We start from the raw sequence: 16,760 nt of genomic DNA, 5'->3' as shown, positions 1-16,760 counted from the left end.
TAGTTCCCATTATTTTGTTTTACCTTTCTAACCTTCCAGTTAATATCCCTAAGTCTTGTTATAAGAATATCTATTCTACGCTGTCTAAATTCCTATGGCAACATAAAAAGGCTAGAATGTCCTTTGCAAAACTTAAATGCCCTAAACAGTTGGGTGGAGTTAATTTTCCGGATTTTGCCTCTTATCACTCCTTATTTTTCCTTAAACATTCTATCCCCTTATTGTCTGGGCAGGTATCCGATGCCCTTTCAAAGCCTTTGTGGGTTGAGATTGAATCATCTTTTTTTCATCCTTTTACCTTTGAAGAATTTGTATCGTTGTCCCATATTCCCAATAAATTTTCTCTCCCTATTCTTAAAAATTCTCGGAAAACTTTTTCTCCTCTCTTACTGGGTGGTTTAGATGACCGTTCGCGTTTTTTACATTCTCCCTTGTGGTATAATCCTCTTATTAAACTTCAAAATAGGATGCTTTTTTGGAAGGATTGGTATAACCTTGGTATACATTGGACTCATCAATTGTTTGATGAAGGCACTTGTATTCCCTTCTCTATCCTTCAATCTCGCTTTTCTTTGCATGTATCACATGCATCCAAGTATGATCTTTTGCGTGAGGTTTTGCAAAACAGATATGATGTTCTTTCTGATTCCATCACTCACACTAATTTTTCCCCTCTCTCTCTCCCTTGTTTACTGGCTTCTTCTTCTGCTTCCCAGATATATGCAAAATTAAGAGATACTGCTAGCACTCGCGATAAATCTAAAACAGAAATAGATTGGGAGTCTGATGTAGAGGACACTTTTTCTGTCTCACTGTGGCAAAGGGTCTGGACTAAGATAAGGAAATCCTCTAGAGCAGTGAATACGACTCAAACGTTATTTTTTATATACAACAGACTTTTGGTTACTCCTGTCAAATTGCATACAATTGATCCTTCCATCCCCTCCTCTTGCTGGTCTTGCTCAGCGTCAGGGGCGGATCTTAAGCATATGTTATTTAGTTGTCCGAAGATTCATAAATTTTGGTCTGATGTGTGGGTTCAGATCAATAGGATTTTTTCCACCTCTTTCCCTCTTACATTTTCACATATCTTTTTAGGTAGTCTTTCAGACATATGGTCCTCTTCTACCGCTAATACGTCCATTATTGATTTACTTCTGGCTGTAGCGTTTCAGCAAATCACTAAATCTTGGAAGGATACCTCGAATGTTTCCTTTCAGGCTTGGTGGTATGGAGTTTGTTATCACCACAGACTTGATAGAGCCTATGTTTACCCCATTACACTTGCCATTAAACGTGATTTATTATGGCTCCCCATTACAGATTTCTTAGATGTGTCTGCTCGACTCCTGCCCCTACATAACCCGTGTACAGAAGAAGTTCCCAAACCTCCATGATAACATTCCTGATGGTTTCATGTACATATTTTTATTGCTTAACTTATAGCTATTGTGTATATCTTTATTGGAGGAGTTTTTGTACGTTTGATGCACTTCTTTAGGCTTGTGTACAATTTTGTATGGCAATGATTACATTTGTACTGCAATTGTTTTTGCTCTATTTGATGATGCCTTCTACCTTTCTCCTTTCTATCTTTTTCCCCTGTCTTTTATTTCTCTCTCTTAATTATGACGTTCTATTTTTCTACTTGAGATGAGTTTTAATACTATGCTTTGTTGATAGTATGTTGTAAATGAACTTCAATAGAATCTCCTTTAAAACTCTTGATGCCGAATGTTAAAAACGTCACAGAGTGTCTTCTAAAGAATAAAAACACTATGTTGCATATTCCTCTGCCTTGTATACCAACATAAAATCCACACCATCCTCACACTTATAATCTCCAAGGTTGAGTGTGCTAACAGCCTATACCTTAGCTCATCCATTATGTGCAAAATACAACTCATCCAAAATGCTGCCACAAGCCTTCTTCTCTGCCTTCACTCAAGAGAACACATGGCTTCAGTCCTGCAATATCTCCACTAGCTACCTATATCTAAAATGGCAATGTTCAAGGCATTCTGCATTGTCTACAGAGCCTCCCAAGGAAAAGGACGGCTATACTTGTAGGTGGAATTCAAGCTATTCAACCCAAACAGAACACTGTGCTCCATGATTGCACCACGAATCATCATACCACCTTACCATAAGACATCTGTAGAATGCACTGCTTTCTTAGTACAAGCTGGCAAGCTCTAGAACTCACTACCAGACAGCATCAGGAGCACCTAGGACCATAGACACTTCTGAAGACAGCTACAAACTTGGCTATTTCCTAGATATATCCATCAACTGCATCCAGGCAACAGGGAACAGAAATCTTCTAACACAATCCTGAGTATACAATGCAGAAATTGCAAACAACTCAACCAGAAAACTGCTTTCATTATGCAGGTACGAAAAAAAGTGCTGACCATTGGTTCGCCACGGCATTATATAGTTATGTATTTCCGGATATAAAAGTTATAGCTCACAGTAGTAATAAAACAATAATACGCAATGGTCAGCAACAATTTGTAGCTTACACTGATTAAATTCACATAAGACATATCAGTTGTGAGGTCTTTTCATCACCAGCGCTGTACACCACGAATTTAAGGTAAATATTTATATTTAAGCTTACCTTAGACTAATAATGCGTGGTAATGGCATGCGAGGTAAAAGCATATTTGTGCTAAAAAATGCGGGGTACAAAATGCAATGTAAAGCCATGGGTTGTATGACGTTACAACGTATGCTTTTACCCCGCATGCCGTTACAACGCAAGTTTTTACAACGACTTGCTGTCGTGGGTGCGCTGGAGTTTGGAATAGTATAATTTACTATTCCAACTCCAGTCTGTGCAGCAGTAGGGAAGGTGTTGGAGTTAAATCCAACACCTTGTACCCCCTACAGCAAGCCATTTCGTTATAACGGCATGCGGGGTAAAAGCATGCATTGTAAAGCATACGTTGTAACGGTTGTTTCCCAAAGCCATGTAATGTTTTTACCTGCATTGCTCAGTCATACAACATGCCAGCTCATGACCACAACTATACACCAAATCTCGGATTGTACAATCCAGTGCAGTAACCAGATAAGCACACTGTATCATATGAAATATCATAAAGGGATCTGTAAAGCTGTTCAAAGCAACCAGCATGGTGGAACCTATAAAACTTGCCATCTTTCTCTTAAATTTCATCCTCCAACACACTGCTATGTCCCATAGCATGGTAACCGGACCTCGGTGGTTATCACGCATGACATGGAAACACTTCCCACATAGGATCAAACCAAAAACAACATATTTCCAAACACACACCCTTGTGTAGGCAAGCACTACTGGTGAAGTAGGTGCAATAGATAAGATGCAATACAATACAATACAATACAATATGGGGTGCTATGAGTCAAGATAATTTACAAAATTATCCAGCTACGTTAGGGAGGTCCCTGAACTGGCCCCGGGTCGCAAGAGGTAGTCACATAAGGCTAATAAGCAGTCCTATGGAATTCACCCCTTCATCTCTGAGTCCAGATCTAAACCTAAAAAGATCCTAGTAAACATTTTAAGTTATTCATTGACGGAGACAGTTTTTACAAGAGCCACAGCAGGAAATTTAGGGCCTCATTTATGAGACTCCTTGCGCCTCCGGAACGTCAGTTTTTGTGACGTTCCGTGGCGCAGAAGCCTGCGTGATATTTATCAGGCAGCACTGAGCCACTTTTTTTGGCTTAATGCTGCCTGATAAATATCAGTCCCTTTAACGCAGTGTTCTGTGTTAAAGGGGCGTGCAATGGGTGTTGCTGGGGGCGCTTCAAGCAACATCCATGGCCTTTTGACACTGCCCCAGATTTACGAGAAATCGTAAATCTGAGGCAGTGTGAAAAGCTTAGGAGACACAACCAGGAGAAATATCTTTATTTCTCCCCGTTTTTCCTTTTTCTATATGTGGGAAAAAGCCTCTAGCGATTATTTTTGTACAGAAAGGATTCCCTTACTAAAAATAATCATCCCAGCAACACAGGCACCCTTACACCATGGTGCAAAGGTGCCTGCATTGGCGCACGACAGCCCATTGTGCGCCAGCGCAGGGGAAAAGGACAGGAATGCGCCATATCTTATAGATACAGCGCATTCCTGCCCTTTTCTTTTGTTGTACGGCAGCGGAGCAGGAAGGCCTGCTGCTCTGCCCTACGGCAAAACCTCATAAATGAGGCCCTTAGTTTAAAAATGTGCCATTCACTCAAACCTTTCCAGGGTAACGGAAGAGAACAAGGATTGGTAATGCATCGGTTTTGCCTATGTGATGAATAATAAGCTGTTTTTATCAAAACTGAATGAGGGAGAAATATAACAGCGTTTGTTTTAGTAGCTGGTGTTATTCCTTGCTTTGTCCCTCCCTTAGGCAAGATTGTATACAGATTAAATATGTTTATTTCGAGAAATTTCATAGTCATCAAGACAAGAATAATAATTCCAGGTTTCCCTGTAATGTCGTATTACAAGTTCATGACAGCAGAATTGGCTGTGCCGATCATGGTAGACAGAATGGGCAGAGAGGTAAATTAGTAACATAAAATATTTTGAAAGTGAATGGCCTTATTAGTATGACATACACTCATTGCAATCTGCTTTGAAAGCGTCACATGCTAGATGCTTTTTTCCAGCAGATCATTTTTTGCATTGGAATATTGGCTCACAGTTTTAACGCAGGCTTTATTGATAGGATTTTGCAATTTCGTTTAACCAATCTTGCATCTAACCGTGTACATTATGTTTACAATAATTAACCAAAGTATTATTTTTTAATACAAACCTTTTCCATTGCTTTGTGGCAGCCTCGAAATGGCAAAAAACTCTCGCTAAATGTGCTGCGTCTGAAACCGAAGGAAGGGCAAAGGTACATCAGAATGTAAAAATGTAACCGCGCATTTCATTGTTACATTTCATTGTTATTACATTTTTACGACGAGTTAAGTAACGAATAATTCCAATCGCTATTACATTTCCAGAGGCAGCATTGTTAAAACATAAACTGTCTGGTTAAATTCCGATTAAAAGTTGAATGGAGTAAAAACTCTGGCTTAAGGGCTTTGCAGTGCCTGAAAAAGGCATGGAGCGTAGCAAATGGAAATCAGTCGGGTGCTGCATACGTTCATGCGAAACGGAGCTAACGCTTGGTGCACGGGTTTGTGGTGCATTATTGCTGTTAATTGCTGAAAATACACATTTACATGGACTGCAAGCCAGAAATTGTGATTAAATGACGGATAACTACTATAGTATTTGACCTTCCAGGCGCCTGGAACGCAATATATTGAATTGAACCATGTTGTAAGTGTGCACTACTTGATTTATGTCACTGCTTTATTGAACAGAAGGATGATTGAGTTATGGAATGACAGGCCCCCCTTCCCCGTTTCCTGGTGGCAAATAATCAGCCTTCATATCGCCGAAGGTCTGCTCTTTTAAGCAGCTCTGTCACTGCACAACCCAGTTTAACAACTCTATTGTTATACCAGCAAGACAATTCCATTATCGACAATTCCCTCACCTCTGCTGCTCCAGATTGCTTTGGTGTGTGGGTTGTACTGACTGAGTACTGTACATCAAGTCGCAGACATATGTTAATACAATTTAGACATAACACATTATAAAAGTGTATACGTTTGGCCGTGTTCTGGGACTCCATTGACTGAGATCAGTCTCCAGGCTTGGTGCTAATAATTAAACTGCCAAAGCCTTTACATAAGGAATTCACATATTTTTGCTTCAACAACAATGCACTGTTTACTTTTTGTGACCAAATAGTTTAAAGTGGTCATGCTTTGCTTCAGAATGAGATCAAATGTGCACCCTCATATCCTCTCCCAACCCACACAACTTAATGCGCGTGGTGACAACAGCAGGTTTATGGTACTTCTGTCTCAAACAAGTAAACGGCTATTTTGTTAAAACTCTGCCAATCAAAGTGCTCACTTGTGTGCCCATCAAAGGTTTTTGCAAAAGCGCCTTCCATTTGGATGTTAATGCAGTTGAAAGAAGCCAGAATTCAAACTTCTATATAGACAAGGGTGATTTAACTTACCTTTCTTTAAGTTATATTATTGGGCTTCGTTTGCAGGATGAATTCAGAGTTTACCGACTGGGAGTGAAGTCGGGATGTCTCTACTCGGATATCAACTATCACTAGGCCCTGATATTAGATACTTACTTCACAAGCTGACAGATCCTAACTACTTCAAGAGGGTCAGATTCAAGATAGTCAGGAATATAGCAGGGATCTTGAAGGAAATTTGCGTTGGGTATTCTTTACTGGTATTTCACACCTAGACTCCGTTATGGGCCAATCAAGCTTTCCCAGACATATTGCAGGGCAATGTCAGAAAAGCATGATGACAGATGGAGTATGTAACTTGGGACACATGAATGACTATCAGGGGTTACGGACTTTTGTTTCACTACAAGAAGCTTATGGGCTACCACCTTTTTTTTTTTTCTTTCAAGTACTTACAGGTAAGGGATTATCTACTGGACAGTCGCAAGTTGATTATCAATCAAGAAGCATCTGAAATTCTCACCTGTTTATACCGAACCTCGGTCAAAATTTCTATAAGTTTGTTCCATCAGAAATTAATGACACATGCTATAGATGATAGCTTACAGATAGCGTCAAGGTGGAGTCGACTTCTAAAATCTGAAGTCACGGTTACAGAAGTCCAGGAGGCTCTTACAGTACTGGATCAGTCAGTAATATCTGTTAGTCTTAAGCTTCAGCAATTTAGAACCATTTGAATGCTTTATTATATGCCTGGTCGTATTTCAAAATGGGTGTTGTCCCAAGCCATTGATAAATCGTATTGTCTGAAGTGCTGCTGCTTTGCGGCAGACAAATTCTACATGTTTGTTGACTGTCCCGCAATTAACACCTTTTGGGGTAGTCTAACTCAATTGTTAGCAGCATGCCTGGGGTTTGAATTTCAACTGACTAATAAGGAAATTCTGCTGGGGCATAGGTGGGGTGTAGACGGATACCTAGGCTCATTAATATCGATTGTTAATGTCAGTGCTGGCTTATGTTTTGCTAGGGCTTGAATCGACCCTCTACCACCGAAAGTAACAGAATGGTGCGCGTTGTTACGGAAAATATTCAAAAGCGAACGAGCAGTCGTAAAGTGGAGAGGCCCTCGCTGTATTAAGAAGGTGGAAAGGATTTGCTCCAGACTACAAGGGAAATAGGTCTGAGAACTGGCGCAGATTTAACCCGATATATGGTAGATTTTTTTTTCTTATTTTTCTTTTAAAACAGAATAAACCCTCCATTTCCTTCCATGTCTTTCTTTCCTGCTGTATCTCTTTCTGTATTATTTACAGTTATTGTCGAAATATGATGGTTTCTATTTGTCTGTTGTTTTGTTTTAATGATTTCTGACAAAAAATAAAAAAGAAATAAAAAATAAAAAAGAAAGAAACCAGAATTCAATCAGTTTTGCAATAGATTATTTATTGTTTGGTAATACAAGAGTACAGCTACATCAGCAATTATTTTGCAGCACCAATTTACTTAAAAAAAATATTTATACACCAAGAAAACAGATGACAATTTGCTGAAGTGCTATAAGTGAGAGACTGTCTTATCATAGAAGAAAATGATGACTTACTGATTCTGTGGGATTCCAAGACCAATGAAACATGTTCTTTCAATTTATTACTTCCAAAGACTTTAACACAAGCAGTGGTAATGCATCGACTTCACCTTTGTGATGAATAATAAGCTGTTTTTATCAATCACCGTCGGGGACGAAGGACAGAGCTCCCTGACAAGTATCATGGTAGTGGAGAGGATGTGGTGCAGCAGCCAGAGCTGCTGACTCGAGAGCTAGGGATCCCGGTTCAAGTATTGGCGGAGCAGGGCACATCACCTAATATCTGCGGATGATATGTTGCACTATATAAATCTGCTGCAAGATGAAAAATCAGAAAGAGGCAAAACTTTATGAAAAAATAGTTCCACTAAACAGGATGTTAACAGCATTTCGGCTACGGGAAACTGATAAGAGAAGCATACGTTAAAAACATTGGCAAATGCAGGAAAATATGCTACAGCCAGTAGAAATGAAGGAAAAGTAAGTGGCAAGCACAGGAACCAATGAAAAGCCAGGAAAGCGAGGGGCGGGATGGAAGCCTCTTTTAAGATTTATATTAAAAACAATAGATTTCACAGGCACGGAGCAAGTGCTGTGCAGGTAAAAACTAAAAAGGTGGGAGCTGGATGAAAAGATGGAAGCCTTTAGACACTTTGGGGCAATGGAAAAGTTGAAATTTCCAGTACTCCTCAGACTAATGTGCAAGAACAAGATGCATATCCTCAGGAATGGTACAGAGAAAAAAAAATTCACTTGTTAAATCGCTAAAAACCTATATTCAATTTTAGCTCCAGGTAGTGATGTGTAACTGACTTAGTAAACCCCTATGCTTGCTGTGAGTTCAGGATAAGAAGGGTGAAGCAACATACACTGATTTAACTTAAGCTAATCAGCGCTGTTGACATTTTGGTTTGGTGGGTGGGGGTCCCAAGAGAGGGAGTGAAAGGACAAAGAGTTTTGTATTATCAGCTATGGACCTGGGATGTAAATGTTTTAAGGGACCAAAGAAAGAGAGTCTGTCAGTATATATTTTTAAAGAGGCCAGATATTATTCGCCTGCAAGAGACTCAAGTTGCTGAGAAGGAGGCTGAAAAATTGCTAGCACCAAATTAGGTAAAAAATTTATGATATATGCGGAAGGTAATGTAACTAGAGGCACCACCATATTTGTACATGTTGCAAGAGGAATAGAAGCAGCTGAAACACAATCAGATATCAATAGGAGTTGCGGAATAACTGCTTTCAATTAAGGGAACTTTGATAACAGTATTTTCAACGTATGGGCCAATAATTATTATCTGGAATATCACAAAAATGCATTACTAACAATGGCTCAATATCTGGAACATATATACTTACCACAGACGTTAAGGTAGTTATGCATGAGTCGCACTAGAATTTTCTTCATTCTATGTCACAAAGCTGCACCCAGAACAGATACCCATATTGGGCAAAAAAGTAAACAGCAGCCGGGAAGTAAAAGATACAGAGCGATCACTTTTGTAGTTGCAGATAACAAAAGTGTGTCAGAAAAGGCCATTAATTACTTTCGCTTATCCCACCGTCAAATATATCATTACCACAGAACATATTGTGTTGCCAGCCTTCAATAGACTGTGGTCTCTAGATTAATGAAGACTGATTAGGCAACCATATCATCCAATTCTGCAGTATTGTATATTTAAACACCTAAGCCATCCTATGCCAATCATTTTGGTCCAAATTAACATTGAACGAAAGACAACATAAACTGCTTGCGCGAAGTTTTGGAAAAGGATCATGATTCTCAAGGTGATTCACAAATCCCTCAGTGCTGCGCTGAAGCTGACCATGGCGATTGTTTCCTCAAATGGTTTCCAGACAAATGGTATACAGGTTTGAATGGGGTATCAGTGTTGAACATTGGTTTGTGGTTTCACTTGGTGTGTTTATTTGACCATTAAAGTGATCTTCTGTACAATGGTTATACGTAATCCAGTGCCTAAAAACACAGATGACGCAATTGGGGCCAATGGAAGCCAAGATGGAACTTCCACCTGCGTGGCTCTTTCTGAAAGACATTGTGTTATAATACTCTGGTATCCTCCTGTTTGGAACCCCTCTTGCTAAGAATTTATAGATTCCTATTTCCAGTATTACAGCATCTATTTCTTCCTCACAATATTAACAACCAGGATGGACCAAGGTCCATGTCCAAGAAATGCAGGAGTTGGGATTAGCTATTTCCCGACTGGATGAATCATAAAGCAGGTTGGAAGCCCTTCTGTCTGCCTGCTCTGCCCCGCTTCAATCCATGCTGAGGTCATAAACCATTAAGGACAACACAGAGTATTTATAGTATACAGATTTTAGAGCGGCAGACTGAGCCTTAGGAAGAAGCCTGATAATGTGCACAACATACACCCAATACTTAACAACAGGCATCACAATGGCACACCCTAGGTGTGGCTTCAATTACAGGATGGCTCATTCCTGCTGTCCCTAAAAAAAGAAAATACTTGATTCCGCCTCACAAGTGTCCACATGAGCCAAATATATTGATAAAGAGAAACATATTTTAACATACCAGGCTTTTTTAATGGTGGATAAAGAGCTACAAACATGTGAATCGGTTTGCAGAGAATTTCGTTGTTTCTCATAATTATTTATACAGCTATTTTAAACAGCTCCAACATCACTGACTGGACCTAGCTTGCACAGATATCTTTCAAGAAGGAGGCTGACTTGTATTTACAGAGTACTGACCTGAGATCCGGTTCTTCCACTTACTTTGGGAGCGGTAAGAAAGTATCTCTTTATTAACCTCCCTTCACTTTGTTACTTCCTTTCAACATCTCTAATTTTATTCTTTCATTCCTGCCCCCAACCACCTCTAGCACACGCTCTGATGCTGCTTCCCAGGAGCCTAGTAAAGTAGTAAAAACATGACGAATACCAATGACAATACACGCTTTACATACACGCAGCGCACAATATGTTCTTTAGTTGTATATGCACTTTATGAAAATTCCAGTTGGGTTCCTGTTACTAAACAGACTACTGATTACTTTTTCCACCTCATATGCCGCGGATGCGGCGTTGACCAAACAGGATTAAACCTGCCACCTATTAACAATATTTTTGTCATTCCTGAAACATCCTTCTTGTCACTCAACTACACAGCTAGCTGCTTGTTTCTCAATCGCTGAATCTCTACTAGTGCATCAGTAGCCCTTCAGTGCCCTGTCCACAGCTGCAATTTCATGGAAAAATTCTTGGAACTCACTCTCCACCTTCAGACCAAGGCCAATGCAATTGTGATCATGGGGGTATTTAATTTTTTGCTCGATTAGTCTGTTTCTAAATACGCTAGGGACCTCACTGAGAATGTTCAAGCTCTTAGATTCTGACAGTCAGAAGCCCAAAGCATACAGCGTGTCATATGCCAGACCTCATCTACAAATGATCATGAAACCTCAATTTCAGCACTACAGCGTCAAAACTGACAAGACTACTAATTTACTTTCACCAACCTGACCACACTTACAAACTCCTACATCTCCTGCAATCCTTCCAGCCCTTACATTACTTAAAAAATAGATTTATAGTAATCTTTGAGTCAATGTCAAGGACAAAACCATATAACCCGATTCATGTGACCCTACATTTATGCTGAAACATTTATAGCTCAGTAGTTCTGATCTCACACACATTGTAGCTCTTGTCAAAGCTTGAAAACCAAAATAAGGCATTCAAATATTCAATAAGTGGATCAACAAAAAACTTGCCGAACTGAAACGCATCAACCCTTACCACGAACACCAATGCTGCAAGTTAAAGTCTGAAGAGTATAACATTTGTGGCAAGAAACACAGGCTATGAGGGGCTCAATCAGTGCCAAAAGCTTTACTTCATGAAATATATCAAGGAGTCTAACAACAAATTAAAACAGATCATTAATGCAACCCATGCAGTGCTTAATTTGAGCTGGTGGTTGCCAGTGGGGGTCACCACCACTTATTTTCCCTCATCAGACATTTACCATGAGCAAGACAAGGAAAAATATATGAATCAAAAACACACATGAAGAGAAAGACAGAAACAGTGTCACAACAGAAGAAAGTAGGGACCTGCAAGATTCAGATAAAGGGGAAGGAATGTCTGGTGGTGGACTAAAGAGGACAGAGGTGGATTTAAGATTACCATCCTTGGTATTCTTGGTAATAGCAATGGCTGCAGGCGTCAGAGCTTTTGGGGACCGGCACTCAGTCTTTTACAAATCAAGCACAGAGCCCATGCGCTATACAACAACATCGCAAAGACTCACTGCACAATCGGTGACTCCTTCTCCAACACACCACAACCATCACATTACCCACCCATCTCGGTGCTTTTATTACTAGCCACGTTCACCTCCTTTAAACCCATTTAGACAATGAAATGTTAAATCTGACTACCAAAACAAAGTGGCATTTGAATGTGGGTCTTTATTCAGTCATGTGCCTTAAACAACACCATGCTCACCAGAACACCAGAAACATTATAAATGCCTTGCAATCAGGAATCATCCCTGACTTTCTAATGCACGCCATTATCCCCCCCACCTCCGATAAATCAATTTCAAACTCCAAGATCTTTAACCTCCCTTTTCTCAATTAGATCTTGGATAAGGAGGTGATGAGACAGCTGCAGTACATGCAACTAAACTATCCCTTCTATGAGCCTGTCGAGGTTGAGACCCGCAAGGATCATTGAAAAAGCCATAGTCAACATAAGGGAGGAGCTCCTCCTCTCAGTGGATGAAGGAAAAAAAACAACTCTCAAACTCTCCAACCAATAACAGTGAGCAACATTGCGGGATAGGTTGGAAAAATAGGGTGCACTGCCCAAAGGCATGTCCAAGCTATTTTCTCAAATATCAGTCAAAAAATTAGGATGGAATCCTCCACTTGTTCCATATCTTGTGGTGTTCCACAACAGTCTTCTCTATCCTGCTTCGTATTCAGGACTAGCCCTCTGGTACAGCTTTCCAAAAAGTATTAAGTAAACTTCTGAATATATGAAGATGATTTGCAAAGAGATTTCCAGCAAGAAATTAACTCAAACACCACTAACATCATCTCATAATTGGACTACACCCTCTAACGATTGGTAAAAACACTCTGTGACTTTAAATTGTTATTCCACAAGTTAGTGCAGCAGTGAAAGGAGATCAATCTCCATATCACCCTACTCTAAAAACTCCTCTACTACTCTGAACAGGCTATGAGGAGGAACTCCCTGAGTACCACATCATGGCCCTTGGGAATTATTAAATGGTCATTGACAGATTACTAAGCCAGGTCGCTAAAATGTGCCTTGTCCTTCATAAATGGGACCACACCAAACCTGCGCTGAAGGATCTCCACAGGCTGCCAGTTCACGTCGTGATCAAAATCAAGGTTCAATGGACTTTACAAAAAAGTCTTCTAGGAAAACGGCCTAAATACCTAAACAAATTTTGCACCAGGCTACAATCCGTCCAGAATCCACTGATCATCTGCTGCCAATTTGATCCAAAAATGTTTGTTCAAGTGGGCAAACCACGGAAGCTCATTGGCAGTACTAGGTCTAATACTCTGAAATGACCTAACTCACTCTTTGGGATCTGAACCAAAATACAACATTTCAGGGAATTCTTGAAAACGGTGCTATTCAGACTGGCTTATTACCGCATCTACAGGGTCACCAGGGGCCATTATTGGAGACCCTCAGTTAAGTGTATTCAGGGCTTAATTTGTAAAAGAATAAGAGCTGGGGCTCTCGCCAGGAGGCCACTGCAGCTTGCATCACACATTGCTCCAGCGAGTTGCCACTGACTGTACAAACAAAGCTACGAACCACCACACTCTTACAAGTGTGACAATCCATACTATTCCAGGTCCCCAAAGCTATAAGAATGACTTGGGAGGCAGGTATTACTCATTGTAAATGTAAATTAAACTAATGAACAGCTGTTGTGCTCATACCTAAATTAGACAGACAGTGCCACCATGTGACAGACTGTCATAAGCCCCAGTGCTGGCAATTAGGTGCCAGTGACGAGCATCGGAAACCACCGGCTCAAATTAAGCACTGAGGTGCCGATTACGATCCGGCAAAAACCGGGTACGAACCGTCGGACGGAGGCTTTTTTCCGTCCGACTCGTACCCGGTCGTAAAACTTTACAAACATGCAAGTACGATTCGCACGGAAACACCATTTCCGTACGAGTCGTACAAAACACCGACCGACGAAAAGAAACATACAAATGGGATCCGGGGAACGCGCCGACGTGACGTCGGGACGCTCTCAGGCCGCGTTTCACGACCCAGGAATTACGATTCGAACCGACAGCAGTCCGGACGGCAATATTTTTACGGCACCCAAAAAGTGCCGGAAAAGCGAAGTACGGCGCGAAACGACCAGAGTAGGTGGCCCGGTAAGCGCCGTACCCCCCCCCAGCCCCCGCATGTACGTGCCGTACCCCCCCCAGCCCCCGCATGTACGCGTCGTACCCCCCCAGCCCCCGCATGTACGCGTCGTACCCCCCCCAGCCCCCGCATGTACGCGCCGTACCCCCCCCAGCCCCCGCATGTACGCACCGTACCCCCCCCAGCCCCCGCATGTACGCGCCGTACCCCCCCCAGCCCCCGCATGGACGCGCCATACCCCCCCGTGTATGTACACCAGAGTACGTGTCGAACCCCCGCGTGTATGTACACCCGAGTACGTGCCGAACCCCCCGTGTATGTACACCCGGGTTCGACACGTACTCGGGTGTACATACACGGGGGTACGGCACGTACTCGGGTGTACATACACGGGGGGGTTCGACACGTACTCGGGTGTACATACACGGGGGGTTCGACACGTACTCAGGTGTACATACACGGGGGTTCGACACGTACTCGGGTGTACATACACGGGGGGTACGGCGCGTACATGCGGGGGCTGGGGGGGTACGGCGCGTACATGCGGGGGCTGGGGGGGTACGGCTCGTACATGCGGGGGCTGGGGGGGTACGACGCGTACATGCGGGGGCTGGGGGGGGTACGGCGCGTACATGCGGGGGCTGGGGGGGGTACGGCGTGTACATGCAGGGGCTGGGGGGGGGTACGACGCGTACCGGGCACCTGTTTGGACGTCTCCATGGTTGCTATTGGAGTTCGGTGCGGACGGTCTTTTAACCATACGGTTGTACATTCGGACGCCCGGGACGGATCGTGATTCCCCGATCGGACTTCGCTTTTCACGTTTGAACGGTAAATCGTCCGAGGACGTGTCGGACACATTTTCCGACCCGAGGACGTGTGGGGAATAATTCCCAAGGCGGTTCGTATGGACTTTTTACCATGCGAATCGTGATTGCCAGTTTGTACGGCACTTGTACGATTCGTACGGTAAAAAGACCGGATACGAGTCGTACGGGAATTTTTTTTACCGGATCGTAATTGGCACCTGAGTGTATTCACTCTAATTGTACACATTCTCCCCATCATCATATCTCTTCTAAAGTTCTTCCTCTTCTTGTGGTCTGAGGAAGCTGAAATAAATAGAGCACCAACGTGAGAAAGGTTCTGTAACCAAGATATACATTCTAAGAAAGGTTATAAATAGTATTAGGCACGCCAAATTCTCTCCATAACCTATTCCAAACCTACACATACTATAGAAATACAGATATACACTGTGGGTAAACTTCCTTAAACAAACAGCAGGTTTGTTAATAAAGTAAGAATCATTTAACATGACTTTCTCATAAAGGATAATAATGTAATTTATATAGTTCATTCCTCAATTGTTGGCACTGTATTTCATTTCCATGCCCACGTGATATTTTTTAGCCCCTACCATCACTCAAGATAGCCAAATTATTGGGAAAGATCTGTAGCACTAGTATCATTAACTCTAGCTTATTACATATATCACCCTGCAAACCAAGTCACTAGCACAACAGGTTCTAATAGATGATAATGTAAGCTTTTTCCTACACTCCTTAGACCAATATGGGCAAAATTGTATAAATATTTTTTTAGATAATGCACCAAACACATGATTTGTTCCACAGCGCCGTCTCCTGTTTTTCTCAATTTCACACGTTGAGGAGGTGCGCCCCACACAGAGGCTCTTCCACGCCCCTCTGTTTCGATGGAGTCACTGCAACTAAAGTTGACTTTAAATTAATTTGTTATCACTTAATTACTTCCCTTCGAGTCAGGTGTTTGCTGCAGAACAAATGTGCACAATGATCCTTTATTCTGTGACAGAGGTTTGCATCCCTTCTCCCTGAAGCTGGTGTAACACTCCTGTGAGCTACATGGATAGAAGATTGAATCTTTAAAATACAGATGACATCACTGACTATAAATAGAATAATCTGTCCACTGAGAAGAAGTAGGACCTTAAAGAATGCTGCATTACAAGAGGCGTGCCCACCTGAGAAGATACATAAACATTATTGAGGGAATGCGTGGGCAGATTGTGCGCCTCAGTTTCTATAACCTGGAAGAAAGGGCGTCAGTTGATACAAGTGAATCACTACCCTTTTACTAGGCACAGGAAATTACAATGACTGGTGGATTGTGTGTTATTTTGTTCCAGAAAATGGAGGACAATGGCTGTCTTTGGACATTTTGTACGTATCCATCAACAAGGATAGAGTTATTAGAACAAACTTAAAATGTATGGTGTCGGCGAGGATTATCACATTACACCCGGGACAGTAACGGGAGTTTGCAACACCTGAATGGTAATCTGCCCATTCTTGCACACCTTCCCAAGCTACCCTTTCTACTCCTCAAGGTTCTCATTATTTATTCCACACAGACAAATCAGTAACCCCTCCACCCTGCCTTTTCTCTTTTCCGTTTAGGTCAAGCTTCCCAAGTAGTGCACAAAAAGATAATCACAGTGGAAACATATTTAAAGGAGTAAAAGAGCATACATTTGTTAGTGATTCGAACAGATTTAAAGACAACACCTATTTTATGCATGTATGACCATAATTTAATCGATTATCCAGAGATTCAGTCAAAAGGAAGATCAGCAATTTAAATCAAGGCCAGATACATCACAATGTCAACATATTTAAATACATATAGGTGTAAGATACGTGATAAGTGCAAGA

At 41.7% G+C, this 16,760-nt stretch overlaps 1 long non-coding RNA gene across 7 annotated transcripts in view; it reads left to right on the top strand.

The window, feature by feature from the left end:
• Positions 1-16,760, top strand: part of LOC146870615 (uncharacterized) — a 466,635-nt gene that overhangs the window by 328,776 nt on the left and 121,099 nt on the right. For 4 of the 7 annotated variants that reach the window (XR_014959422.1, XR_014959420.1, XR_014959421.1 and 1 more), the window contains exon 3: positions 7,075-7,469. This is a non-coding gene — a long non-coding RNA (uncharacterized LOC146870615). Of the gene's footprint in view, positions 1-4,824; positions 4,887-7,074; positions 7,470-16,760 lie in introns of those variants that run through there. The other 3 variants (XR_014959417.1, XR_014959419.1, XR_014959415.1) reach the window with 2 other exon arrangements.

This window comes from Triturus cristatus, chromosome 1_1, assembly GCF_964204655.1.
Source record: "Triturus cristatus chromosome 1_1, aTriCri1.1, whole genome shotgun sequence".
Lineage (NCBI taxonomy): Eukaryota > Metazoa > Chordata > Amphibia > Caudata > Salamandridae > Triturus > Triturus cristatus.
Note: the sequence above shows the minus strand (reverse complement) of the source record. Positions and strands in the feature narration are given on the sequence as shown.